The sequence below is a fragment of the Malania oleifera genome, chromosome 11 (assembly GCF_029873635.1).
Source record: "Malania oleifera isolate guangnan ecotype guangnan chromosome 11, ASM2987363v1, whole genome shotgun sequence".
NCBI classification, from domain to species: domain Eukaryota; kingdom Viridiplantae; phylum Streptophyta; class Magnoliopsida; order Santalales; family Ximeniaceae; genus Malania; species Malania oleifera.
The window spans coordinates 18,714,135-18,729,561 of NC_080427.1; the positions used below are offsets into that span (position 1 = coordinate 18,714,135).

At 36.4% G+C, this 15,427-nt stretch overlaps 1 pseudogene; it reads left to right on the forward strand.

The window, feature by feature from the left end:
• The window catches only part of LOC131167416 (heat shock protein 81-1-like), a 44,370-nt pseudogene extending 32,640 nt beyond the window's left edge, over positions 1 to 11,730 (forward strand).
• Positions 11,731 to 15,427: the final 3,697 nt, after the last annotated feature.

Below are 15,427 nucleotides of genomic sequence, written 5' to 3' on the forward strand. Positions count from 1 at the left end.
ACAGGTACCACGTTATTGCTTTCAAATAGAGCTATTGTTTTATTTGATTCGGGGGCAACCCATTCCTTCATATCTACTAGTTTTGTGAAGTTGTGTGAAGTGGAAACTTGTGTGATGAATGAGATGTTGTCTGTGACTATGCCAACTGGGAGTGTAACGATTTGTAGTAAGGTGTTAAGAAACTGCCCAGTTGTGATTCAGTAGAGATTGCTACCCGCAAATCTTGTAGTATACAACATGTCGAGTTTCGACGTCATATTGGGAATAGATTGGTTGTTCTCCAGTTATGTAGTGATTGACTATCGGAAGAAGGTAGTAGTGTTCAGACCTCCTGGGAAGTAGGAGTATGAGTTCGTGGGATTGTGATTGCGTTCGACTCCATAGATTTTATCGGCATTACAGGCGAGGAGGTTACTCTTAGAGCTTGTGTGCAGGAACCGTTGTGGAATGAGTTGAGACTCGAGGACATTCAGGTAGTTAGTGAGTTTCTGGACGTGTTTTCAGACGATTTACCTAGTTTACCTCCTGTCGCGACATCCCGGAACGCATGTGCCCCAGGCGGCGAAATAAAAATGTGGGTTTTTAATTTTTCACGAAAAATAAGGAATATCAAAGTCGCCACTAACCTTTTAGTGTGGTTAGAACACATGATTACTACCCCGTTAAGGGTAGAATGGGTCTATGTTACTAGAGTTGGGGTCGGGAGTTCGGTTACGCGAGGGGAAGGTACGAGCACCCCCTACGCGCTTGTTCTTATGAACGGTACCTAATTAATTTGGAATTATCCCTAAGTTAATCTAAAAAGTCTTTAAAAGTACTCCTCTAGTGAATTTACTTATACAAGTGCGCAATGAATAAATAAATAAATAAATAATACAAAAATATATGTAATATATAAATATTTACATATTCCCTCAGAACTAAAGGTACATGAATTCCGAAGGCTCATACCCTAACATTAAAATCATAGATAAAAATTAAGAAAATACCTAGGAAAGTACACTCCCAAATTTTGGAAATCTTATAAGATTTTTTTTTTATTATAGGAAAATACTTATATGGGAGGTTTTAATATATAGTAATAGGGTAATAAGGTAATAAGCAATGCATACAGACTAAAATATTATGAGTGTCAAAATAAGTAATAAGATATCATGATACTATATATATTAATATACTAGGGATACAATAAAAAGTAATACCTTATATATCAAAAGACTAAAAATACCCTAACAGGTAATATTAAATGTCCTAAAGATGCCATATTAAGCAATACCTAAAAATACCCTAACAAGTGATACTAAATGTAAACGTAGTAATAAAACCATATATATACCTAAAATACTATAATGAGTTACGTATACTAAAATATCAATAAAAATATACATTAAAAAAAAAATAGAACAATATCATAATAATTACTATCATGTCAGCATACCAAATATATAACGTAATACATAATACTAAGAATACCATAATAATATCATATATATACTCAAATACTAAAACACAAACGAATACCATAGTAATATAATACCATATTGCCCTAACACCATGATAAATTGGAACCCTACATAGATATACAAAACTTGAATATTGCGCATTAAAAATACGACAAAAAAAAAATTATTATATCCAAATATTAAACAATGGAAATCTTACCTCCGTAAAAATAAAAATCATGGGTGTATGTGAGGCTGTGGGCGTGACGGAGGGACACCGGAGACGATGGCTGGAGCAGAGGCTGGCCACAAGGTTGGCGGAGAACAGCGTGTCGGTTTGCTGCGTCTGGAACAGAGACGGTGAAGAGTAAAAGGCGTGGGGCTTGGGCGAGGAGTTACTGGTAGCCAAGCTTTCTGCTGGAGTGGGCTTCGGCTGGAGATGCTCTGCTCATGATCTACAGGGGCTGCTGCGGTGGTGCTCTGTTCTGCTGTGGAGGAGTGGCTCGGGCTCATGCAGTGGTTGAAGACGATGGAATCTGAGGAGCAAGTAGCCGAGAGAGGTGCTGTTGGAGTTGGTGGCCTCTGTTGGTGCTCGCAGTGGCTAGAGGCGGAGCAGAGCTCAAGTGCTCAGGTGGTTCTCGGCCGCTGGTGGAGTGGTGGTTCATAGCGGCAGCAGCAGAGGTGGAGGGGCATAGTAGGTGTTGCCGGAGGCTTCAGCTGGAAGATGGGGAAACAGAGAGGAAGAGAAAGGGAACTGGGACACAGAGAGGGAGAGTAGAGAGTAGAGAGGCAGAGGGAGGTAGAGAGGATGGATTCAGGGTGCGCAGGTTCTAAAAAAAAAAATGGCAGTTTGTTTTTCTTTGTGTTTTCTTGCGCCCTGCGCTTTGGCCTCCGTGTTCCCCCCCGCCTTTGTTGTGCGCATTCCAATTTATAAAACCCTAAAGCTACTTCTTTTTTTTTTTTCTTCCTTTGTATACTTTTATAGTAATAATGAATATGATAACTAATAATAATAATAATAATAATAATAATAATAATAATAGTAATGTAATAATGACAAGATTTGAAAATAATAATAATATAATAATAGTATGATAATAATAATAATAATAATAAAGTAATATTTAAAAATAATAATAATAATAATAAGGATAATAAGAAAAATAATAGTAAAGTAATAATAATAATTATAATACTCTAATAATAAAATAATATTTAAAATAATAATAATGATAATAAGAGAAATAATAATAATAATAATATATTAATAATAGTAATGAGAATGATAATGGTAATAATAATAAAATACTATGATAATAATAATAATAATAATAACAATAATTATAGACAAGTAACAAATAAATAATAATACTAAGAATAATAATAATATTATTATTAAAAATAATAGTAATAATAATACTAATAATAAGGTAACAATAATATATAAGTAATAATAATAATAATAATAATAATAATAATAATAATAATAATGTATTGGCCCCTAGGCAAAGATAGGGTGTCTACACCTTCGGATTGTGAGGTGGAGTTTGGGATAGAGTTACTGCCCGGTAAGGCACCTATCTCTAAAGCTCTATACCGGATGGCTCCAGTAGAACTTCGGGAGTTGAAGGAGCTGTTGCAGGAAATACTGGATAGGGGATTCAATCGACCTAGTGTTTCACCTTGGGGAGCTCCAATACTGTTTGTGAAGAAGAAGGACGGGTCGATGCAGATGTGCATTGATTACCGTGAAATCAACAAAGTGACGGTGAAGAACCGTTACCCTTTGCCTCGTGTAGATGATCTCTTTGACCAGTTGCAGGTCTTTTCGAAGACCGACTTGCGGTCAGGATATCATCAGGTGAGGGTTAGAGCGGAGGATGTAGCGAAAATTGCTTTTCGAACCAGATATGACCACTATGAGTTCTTGTTCATGCCTTTTGGGTTAATGAATGCTCCAGCGGTGTTCATGGATTTGATGAATAGGGTTTTCGATGAGAACCTAGATCGATTCGTAATGGTGTTCATAGATGACATTCTAGTATACTCAAGGAGTACGGAAGAGCACGTGGAACATCTGAGGTTAGTGCTATAGATCCTGTAGGAAAAGAAGTTGTATGCTAAGCTAAAGAAATGTAAATTCTGGTTGATCTTAGGGCATGTGGTGTTTGAGGGCGGTATCTCTGTTGATCATAGCAAGATCGAAGCTATGATTGATTGGGCTAGACCGAAGAGCGTGCAAGAGGTTCGAAGTTTTTTGGGACTAGCGGGTTACTATTGTCGGTTCATAGAGAGATTCTCTAAATTGTCTAGACCTCTGACACTATTGACTAAAAAGGGAGTGAAGTTTGACTGGACTAGTGATTATGAGCTGTGTTTTCTTAAGTTGAAACACCGGCTAGTTACTGCTCCAGTATTGACCATTCCTTCAGGAGATGAGAGTTTTGTGATCTATAGTGACGCGTCCTTGAAAGGTTTGGGATGTGTACTTATGCAACAGGGTAAGGTGGTAGCTTATGCTTCTCGGCAACTTGAGGAGTATGAGAAGAATTACCCTACACATGATCTAGAGTTAGCTGCTGTTGTTCATGCCTTGAAGATCTGGCGACACTATTTGTGCGGTGTTCGGTGTGAGATTTTCACTGACCACAAAAGCCTCAGGTACTTTTTCACGCAGAAGGAGCTGAATATGAGGCAGAGGCGGTGGCTAGAGTTGATTAAGAACTACGATTGCACAATCAGTTATCACCTAGGAAAGGCTAATGTGGTAGCAGATGCGCTGAGTCGAAAGTTAGAGCATGTAGCAGTGCAGTTGTAGCTCAGCATCATGTCAGACAAGATCTGAAAAGCTTTGGCGTAGAGTTGGTGTCTGGTGATCATCAGACTTTCATTGCTAGCTTGGTGATCCAACCGACCTTGTTTGAGCGTATTAAAGCTACGCAGGCTAGTGATGCGAAATTAGCTGAGAATGTGGAGAAAGTGCAGCAGGGTTTGGTTGCGGATTTTAACATCTTGAATAGAGGTGTGTTGAGGTTTGGGACCAAGCTGTGTGTTCCAAATGACGATGAGATCAGAAGAATGATTCTAGAAGAAGCGCATTGTTCTTTATATACAGTACATCTGGGTAGTATAAAGATGTATCAGGATTTGCGCGAGTCCTTCTGGTGGAGTGGTATGAAAAGGGATATTGCCCGGTTTGTGGAGCAGTGTCTGATGTGTCAGCAGGTAAAGGCTAAATATCAGAGGCCAACAAGGCCGTTGCAGCCTTTGCCTATTCCGGTGTGGAAGTGGGAGCATATTTCCATGGACTTTGTTATCGAACTACCGACAGTGCTCCACGGGCAGAATGCTATTTGGGTAATCGTGGACAGGTTGATGAAATCTGCTCACTTTATACCGATGAAGGTTAGCTACCCTTTGAGTAAGCTAACTGATATGTACATGCATGAGATTGTGAGAATGCACGGGGTACCAGTGTCCATTGTTTCATATTGGGATACGAGGTTTACTTCTTGATTTTGGAAGATCTTGCAGGAAGCATTGGGGACAAAACTTACTTTCAGTACAGCGTTCCACCCCCAAACTGATGGACAGTCAGAGAGGATTATACAGACCTTGGAAGATATGTTACGAGCTTGTGTGTTGGACTTCGATGATAGTTGGATTCAATTTTTGCCACTAGTGGAGTTTGCCTATAACAATAGCTTCCAGGCTAATATAGGGATGGCACTGTTCGAGGCTTTGTATGGTCGAAGGTGTCGATCTCCTTTGTATTGGGATGAGGTTGGTGAACGTCAGGTCCTAGGACCTGAACTTGTGTAGCAGGCGTCTGAGAAGGTAGGTTTGATCTGGGAGAGGATTAGATCGGCTTAGAGTCGGCAGAAGAGTTATATGGATGTTCGCCTCCGTGAGTTGGAATTCGAGGTAGGGGGTAAAGTATTCCTTAGAATCGCTCCGATGAAGGGAGTGATGAGACTCGGAAAGAATGGCAAGTTAAACCCGAGGTGTATCGAACCATTCGAGATACTTAAGCGAGTGGGTCCGGTAGCCTATAGAGTTGCACTACCCCCAGCACTCTCGAGGGTCCATGATGTGTTTCACGTATCCATGTTGAGAAGGTACGTATTGGATCCTTCACGTGTTATTAGTTATGATAAGTTAGAAATTAGGGATACTTTAGTGTATGAGGAGATCCCTGTTCACGTTCTGGACCATAAAGTTCAGAAGCTTCGTAGCAAAGAAATACCATTGGTGAAAGTATTGTGGCGAAACCACGAGGTTGAGGAAGCTTCTTGGGAACTAGAAACGGAAATACGCTGGAAGTATCCGCAGTTGTTCTGAGTAGTACTTGGATAACAAGGTGATATGAGTATGTATGTATGTATGTAATCCTCTGTTATCATATTTTATTTAGTGGTTAGTCCTGTTGTATTGTAAGCTCCTAAGACCATGTATGTAGGTAACCATGGTATTCCTTCGCCATAAGTGAGGGAATGTATATATGTATGGTAACGGGACTGCGTATAAATGGCCGCCGTATTCTCTAGAGTGTGTATGTATGTATCGTAATGGGGCTGTGTATAAATGGCTGCTGTATTCTCTATAGTATGTATGTATATATCGTGACAGTTTGGTTTCACTTCAAAGTGAGTATGTATGTATTTGTATGAATGCATTTGTAAAGAGAGATTGCAAATTTCGAGGACGAAATTTTTGTAAGGAGGGGAGATTGTAAGAACCCGAATCGTGATATATGGGTTTATTTTGTAAAAGAGGGGTGAAAGTGGAAATTGTACAAACTTCATCGACAAGGCCACAATTCATCGACAAAGCTAGTGAAGAACTTGTCGACGAAATTCAGAAGCTCATCGATGAGTGAATACCAAGAGGCTTAGGAAAATGGAAATATCTGGTTCATCGACGAGGCCACCAATTCGTCAACGAATCTTGTGAAGAATTTGTCGACAAGGATCTCAATTCATCGATGAATCTACTCGGGTCAAAAGCTTATAAAAGATATTTTTGGGTTTCTTCATTGCTAAGTTTTGGAAATCCTCTCTCTCTCTCTCTCTCTCTCTCTCTCTCTCTCTCTAGATTTCGAAGCTCTCTCTCTCTCTCACTCTCCTTGATTTCTTCACCGTACGTCGTCTGATTCACAAATCCAAAGTTACAGCAAGGATCAGTGCAGGATTCTCTACGTTTCTAGAAGATCGGAATCTTGTTTCGGAGGATTTCGGGTTTCAAGCTAAAATCGAGGTAAGGCTCGGTTTTCATTTCTGATTCGGTATATGTGTAGTAGTACGGATTGTAAGTATGTATTGTACTGTGGTTTGTAGATTTCGGAGGCTCAGTTCGTAGTTTTGAGGACCGTAGAGTTCGTAGTTGGATTTTGGGTTAAGGTAAGGGGACTCTGTTTATATCAATCCATTTTCGAAATCAGGATCGGTAAGCCTGTAGGCTATGATCGTATCTATGTTTTGGCTACTTATTTAGGAAAATCTATCGAGTAAAAATGCGGGATTTTCGGGTTACAGTTTTTGGGAAAATTGGGGATTTCGGGTTTCATCTCTAATTTCTTTGGAAAACCGTTTGTCTTGTTTAAATTGTACTATTGAGGTGACCATAATCCATATTTACATAAACTGTATACTTGAAATTGTAAATGATATGATTTGCCGTAAACCAAATAAGTGTGGTATGTATGGTTGTATGAAATTGTTCCAGGTATTTGCAAAACAGCTATGTAGCGGCTAATTACCGTACGCTGAAATGTATAGGAACGTAAGTTCCAAAATGATTCGAGGGATTTCTAAAACTGCCAGGTATCAAGTAGTTACCATGGGCAAGAGTGGCCGGCTCTATATTTGGGGTGTGAAATATCACCAGTATGTTTCGGCTAGTCACCGAAGGTGTGCTCTACACCGTTTGTAGCAATGGTTTCACTATGGGCTTGAGATCGTCGTAGTGTAGTTTTGCATATGGCAATGTAATTGGGGTGAGACTGGGTGACCTTGTGTAGTTGCGTATGTAGGAATGTAATCACTATTGGGCCTGAGTCGTAGATCTTCGTAGTTGCATGTGTAGTAATGTAATCGCTATGAGACTAGATGACCTTGTGTAGTTGCGTATGTAGCAATGGATTCACTATTGGGCCTTGATCGTCATAGCGTAGTTGTGTATGTAGCAATGTAATCGCTGTGAGACGAGGTGACCTTGTGTAGTTGCGAACTAATGTGACGACGCTAACCGTATGTATGTATGTACGTATGTATTTGGGTATCGTATGAATTGGAATGGTTTTTGTGAAAATACTAGAACTGTATGGAAATGTATGAAACTATACAAATTGTTTCAAACTGTATCGTATGTATAGTGTTACGAAGTATGTAAATGACACTGGTATGCCACACACTGATATAACCTGTTTTCTCCCTTACTGAGAGGTGTCTTACCCTGAATATATATAAATGTTTTTCAGGTCCTTCGGGTAGCCGAAACTAGCATCCTAGCGTCCGGAAGCGAGGGGTGTTGTTTAGCAACTGCCAGTACCTGTTAGGTATGAGTTTTGGTATCCAGGTTGTCGGGATGATTTTTGTAGACACATGGGGTATGCTTTGTATATGGGAAGGTATATCCTAACTTGTATAAACTCTGGTATGATACTGGTTATGTATAAAAGGCCATATTCCACTGTGTATTTTGATGAGTATGGACGTATGTATGTGTGTAAATAGGGCATCCGCTCACCCCATGGGGTCGGACCCTCTTTGTATATGGTATCATGTATGTGTTAATCGATACAGAGACATGTTAGGTTACTAAATTCACATCTAGGACCCACTCGCGGGTTCGGGGTGTGACACTATGTGTACAAAGAATTTGTGTTACACAGTACTATCGTAAGTACCTTTGATACAAGAAATTTGATGCTTCTAATGAAAAACAATTCAAAGAATATCTAAACAACGAGGGATTGCAAGAAATCTTCAAATCTAAATTCAGGACTCTTATCTAAGAATAATGAAGAAACAAGATTCCTTAACCCATAAAACTTTTATTGCTTCTTCATGATTTTAGGGCTAAAGAAACAAGAATCCTTGGTTTTGTTAGAGTGTTTAGGAGAAAAGAAAAGAAAGAAAGGAAGTTCTAAGAGTGGATTTGTTTGATTGGTGAGAAACAAAACCAAAAAGAGAGAATAGAATACTGGAAAATGAAAGAAAGAAAAAGAAAAGAAACCATTAGAAGTAGAAGTAAAAGAAAGAAAATAACAGGAATGTAGTCAAAATAAAACAATCATATTATGCCCCAATGACAAACTACCTTTTACATACCTTCTAATGAGAGGAGTCACCCGCATCATCTAGACGAGATTGGCGCAACATTTGTTCAATCTACACTTTTCAGTTCTTCCTGACTTCCATCTTCGCTTCCCAGTTCGACATCTTTTCTTTCAATTGCTGGTTCTCTACTTCCATCATCTGCATCCGGATAACCATCTCCTCCGCTTGAGCCTGGGCGGCTTGATGCTCTTGGTCAATCTCAGCACGAGACGTTGCACTGAAAGAAAATGATGATGTTGGGGCGATGTATCCACTCTCAAGACCATTCAACCAGCCACTCGTTCATTCCCCAAGTACTTGAGTGCTAATCTCATCATCCGTCATCGGCTGACTGCCTCGGGAATAGGTGCATCCCTCAACTCAAGAATCTTTGCCTACTTTTAGTCATGAAAATGATGAAAATGAAGAAATAAGAATACAACTGACATTTTGAATAAAATAATGAACTAAATAATCTCCTTGACATACATGTTTCCTTTGCGCACCCTGGCACCACTCCCCCGATGGCCTCTGATGTGCTCTCTGATAAAAATCCGGCCTCGACTCCAGTTCGCCAGTGACAGGATTGTCGCGGCGTCCCGGGAGCGCGGGTGCCCCGGGGGGCGAACTAAAAATCAATTTTAGGTTTTCAAGGAAAAATCATGGAATGTTGGAGTCGCCACTAACCTTTAGTGCGGTTAGAACACATGATTACTACCCCGTTAGGGGTAGAATCGGTCTACATTACCAGAGTTGGGGTCGGGAGTTCGGTTACGCGAGGGGAAGGTACGAGCACCCCCTACGCGCCCGTTCTTACGAACGGTACCTAATTAATTTGAAATTATCCCTAAGTTAATCTAATAATTCTTTAAACTACTCCTTTTATGAATTAATAAACACACATGAAAAATGAATAAATAAATAAATATATATATATATATATATTCCCTCAGGGCTTAGGGTACGTAATGCCCGAAGGCTCATACCCTCGCAATAAAATCATAGGGATATAAATACGAAAATACTTAATACAATAATACAAAAATACTAGAAATAGTAAATATTGTAATACAATAGAAACATAGAAAATAGTAAAAAATAAAATATATATATATATATATATATATATATGATAATAATAAGGCTAATACATCATAATGATAATACACTACATGTAATAACTATTCTACTATGATAGTGATACATATATATATCTCATAATATTAATAACATATAAATGTTAAAACAATATTTTAATATTATATATCGTAACACGTTAGTACTAACATTGTACAATAATAGTATTATTAGGATGATAATATACGTATATCACACTATTAGCAATAGTAATACACATACATTATAACAATACTGCTAGAATACTAATACACGTATACCACAATAATATACATATCTTAATACGTAAATATTAATATTATACCATAATAATACTACTATACTAATAATACATATATATCATAATTTTAATAACTTATACAATATGATAATAATACATTTTAACAAATACATGCAAAAACCCTAATTATAAATAATCAAAACTTTAACATAGCACTAACAAAATCCTAATATTAAGAATAAAGGAAACATTTAAGAACTCGCCAATAAATCAAACCCTAAAAGTTAAAAACAAACATGGAAATAAATAAGATGAAATTATGGAATTAGCCAATCCCTAAAATAAAACAATAACCCAAAACCCTAAATGGTCGTATTATGAAAATAAGGTAAATAATCAAGAATCCTAGATGTGCATGAATATTACAATCCTAAATAATAAACAAAATCCCTAAATATCGTATGAAAAATAAACATGATAAATATCCTAAATACACCGAAAACCTAAATAATATCTACATAACAACATGATATACGAACCCCTTAGATATATATAACAATAATAAAAAATCCTATGATAATATACCCACCATAATATATAATATACCTCAAAATATGTAACAATAATAAAACTATATATCATAAAAATACTGTATCCTAACCTATATTCATCATTAAATATGCATAGTCAGTGCCCTAAAATAAAAAATGAAAACAAACCTGAATAAACATTATCACGGAAAGAAATAAAAAAAAAAAACAATAATAATAACATTAGAGATGTATATATAAAACCTAAATAAAATTCTTACACAAGGGGAAAAAAAAATCCTGAATAAAAATTGATGTCAGATATACCCAAATAAATATTATCATAAAAGAAGAAAAACCCTGCAATAAGAAGAATAAAATCAATTAGCGTCTTCCATGCATAAACAAAAATAATTAAAGTTTAAATATGAACAAAAATCCTGCAACAAGAAGAATAAAATTAATTAGTATTTACCATTTAAAAATTAAAAATAATATTACTATATTGATTATCTAACAAGTATAGTACTAACAAATAAAATAAAATAAACACCTAATAAGAAAACTTAAATAAGTAAAAGTATACACAGCAGTGTAAGAAAAAAAATTTAAAAAAAGATAAAAAGATAAAAGACCTAAACTTTATGTCATAAAATGCAAACCTAAACCCATATTCATATATATATATATATATATATATATACATATCCATGTGTGTGTGTGTGTGTGTGCAGGTACAGCAGAGTGAAGTACTTACAGTGTGCAGCCGAAACAGCAGAGGGAGGCCGGGGGCTCACCTGGTGTTCTCGTGGAGATGCCGGAGAATAGAGGTTGCCGGAGTTGCAGGTTCACCGGAGTTGCAGGGGGTCTCGGCCGCTGGTGGGGCTGATGGGAGGTTTTCGGGTCTGTTTCGGAGAAGAGCTGGTGCAGGGGAAGCTTGCGGTGCTGAAACTGTTGTGGGGGAGCTGGAGGTTGTGTTCCGCTTGGCTGCTGGTGTGCTCAGGACCAGCTGGTATGAAGCTGTGCAGGGTGGCCAGAGTTGTGCAGATTTTTACAGAGGATCTGCTGTAGACTTTTGCTGAACAGAGGGCTGGTGCTGGAATGGAACTGTGGCTGGGCGGTGAAGATGGTTTTTGCAAGGAGGCCTCCGGGAAGAAGAAGCAAGAAGAAAGAATTTTTTTTTTTTTTTCCTCCCCCCTCTCGTGTGTTGTGCGCAGCCCCCTATTATATAAAAAAAATATCCCAAACCCCAAACAACTTTCCTTCTTTTGATTTTCTTTTTTTCTTTTTTCTTTTTTTTACTTTTATGCTTATGGTAATAATAAATATAGAAATAATAATAATAGTAATAATAATTATAGTAATAGCTTCAACAAGGTAATAGTAATAAATAATAATAATAATAATAATAATACTAGTAAATAATAAATAATTATAGTAAAAAAAATAAAAATAAAAATAAAAATAAAAATAAAAACAAAGATAAAATAATAATAATAACAATAATGTTAATAAAAATAAAATACGATTATTAAAAGTAATAAATAATAATAATAATAATAATGACAACATTACCAAAAATAATAAAAACAATAGTAGTAATAATAATAAATAATAATAGTAATAAATAAATAATATATCAAAAATAATAAAATAAATGAAAAATAAAAGTAATTATAGTAAAGTAAAAATAAACGTACTAGTAATAATAAATAAAAATAAAAAAATAATAATGATAATAAAAATACAAGTAAAGTACTAATAATATAGGAAAATAATAATAACAAAATAATACTAATAATAATAATAATAATAAGGATAAATGAAATAATAAAAATACTACTAATAATAATATAATAATAATAACAATAGTAATAAATATATTGGGCATGGGTAAAAATAGGGTGTCTACAAGGATCACGCTACATTATCATATAAAATTTCATTAATATTAAGCGGTGTTAATATAAATAACACTTGTCAGGTGGTGGTCAGATAGTTTTGTAGCAATTACCTTTAGATGATTGATGAATAACATCGAGCCACCGCAATGTATCGTATCTAGTTTGCTACAATTCGCAACATTTTTTTCACAAATAGCCTACAAAATAGATGTAATGACTTTTTATAAATCACATAAATATGAAAAAATAGTTATTGTAATTAATATAAACACATCACCTGATAGTTTGGGTCACCAAAATGGTGACACACCACCCGCCAATCCTCTAGGAAGATCTTATCGTATGGGTGCGCTTCTGCCTTATCTACCATCTCCCTAAAATGGTTGCGCATTTTGCTACAATAGGTCTTAAACCGAGAGCACAACTGCGTGTTCACTGCCTTTTTGACATGGTTTGCGATGAAAATGTCCATATCAAACTATTCCTACATGTGAAATATATATTTAATGGTAGACAATCTTTTAGGTAATATATTAAAATTAAAAGAAATGTTTTAGGGTTACTTACCAAGATGCATTCATATAGAACCAAGCGCTGAGCCTCCGTCACCTTTGGCTAGATGAAGCAGGTGACTGGAGCATATTGTCGACATATAATGCCAAGCTCCCGTGACCAGGTTGTGTACCAATCATCAAGCGGGCCCATAAAGCCTGGACGAATGTCGATATGGATCCGCTGCCTAGTCCTCTCCAAGTGCTTCTTTAGCGCAATGTTCTTCGCTGCACCATGGCCTGAACTCGTTGTCTGCATCATAGAGGTCAATGCTGAAAGAAGAGTTAAAGATCAATATGATAATCATACAAGTGAAATGACGGTAAATATATTATTCTAAATCAAATACTTATAACCTTACCAACGCTGCTTATTATGGTCAACAACTCACCCTGGGCTTGATCCCCAACTGATGGATCCATGTTGGGTTGGGGTCCCGAGGGCTTATATGGTGCCACATCAGCATCGACGTGGTCAATCGCTCTCAAGGATGACCCATCATCCTCACGGGATGATGTCGTGGATAACCTAGACTGAAGTAAGCGACGACGACCTCCTAGTGTCATGTCTGCAAAATAATTTACAAGTAAATATTAGAAGATTGGATATTAGATGGATGCATAGTAAATATATTTTCACTTATTTTCACATGTCAAATACATGGTGACAACATAACACATTTACCCCCTATATCTCCTCAATATCAGTATCATCCTTACTTTCTAAAGTGTCTTCCTTTTCACTACAGTACTCAACCATAGTTTCATTTTCCCCATCAATTTTATCACTGTCAATGAAGTCAACGTGTATAGAGGGTTCAATTCTAATGTTAGCAGTTCTTACGTGTTCTGCCATGGCACCAATCCTATTCAATGGTAGATCTTTTTTGTAGTTTGAAATATAGCATCATTGCTCTCATTGTGATGAAATATGTGCAAAGTGGATATCCAATTCATGTCTTATTAATGAATAGACATCTTTTTTGTAGTTTCACTTTTAATTCATAGTATCTGAAGTTAGGCTTGGTTACCTTGCATCATTAATTTTCAATTTTAAAGAGAAGATAAATCATAAAATACAAAATGAATCTAATAATGGTAAAATAATAAATAAATATACCATTACAAATTTTCAAATTAATAACAATAAAGGAAACGTATAATGGTAGAATGACATTGTTCGTGTTAGCAAAATAAATATGAATCAGTAGCATTAGGGGGATCATTGTAATTGTTATTCCAATATGTGCAAACGACCATTAAAAATATAATCTCTTTCCAATTAACTTGAGATTAACATTAATATTCAATCACCAGGTATTTTCACAGATTCCTAAACAAAAAAATGATAGGAAAATATATTATTATTTAAAGAAAGGATTTCATTATACAAAGCTAAAGGATTTCATTGTTTGGAAGGGAATATTTTGCATGGAGGGAAAAGGGATTGATGCCGAAGGAGTGATAAGCTCACTCAGAGCAGCATAGAGTGCACACACACACACTCTCTCTCTCTCTCTCTCAAAATAGCGATGGAGTAGGCATTATAGATTTCCAACGGACAAGGGCAAAAAGCAGTAAGACCTTCTCCCTCTGATTGAATTTTTCCTTAAAGACTAGTTTTTCTCATTCTAATTCCATCTTGAGTTCTAGAAATTTTCATTAATCTTTCTAGAAGATTGGAATGTGGATTAAGTGTTCACTCAGTTCAGCGTTTATCATGCCTTTGTCATGTATTACCCAATATACAGCTTAAAACATTTGCAAATAGAGCCATTTGTGGAAATAAGGATTTTAAAGAGCATGTTTGTTAATGGTTGAGGTTGATTCCCATTTCTCATCAAATTTAAGCAAAATTACAATATTTTTATCCATTGTCTCAAAAGTTTAGAGAACATTAAAGGCACATGGCATTTTATTATTTGGGAACCTATACCTAAAATGATAAATAGGAAAAATCAACAAATGAAAGCAAAAGAATTTGCCAAATCAAACTATGCACCAAAACTGAAATCGATCTCACAACAAGAGAGCACACAATATGCCAACACAAGCCAAGGACATTTATTATATATTTAAAAATGAAAAACACAAAACATGGCTGCTGGAAGACAACGCAGACCACTTAGAAGAAAAAGAAGAAGTAGTAGTAGCAGTAGCTTACCGCAGAAGAAAAGAGAGGAGAGGCGATTGTGCGTAGACGCTGTGGAAAGAGACACTGTGGGTGGCAGCGACAGGTGGAGACACTATGGGTGACGGCTTGAGGAGCAAGGAGGGAGGGGCAGGAGTGAGGAGGGAGGAGGAGGGAGGGGCAGGAAGGAGGC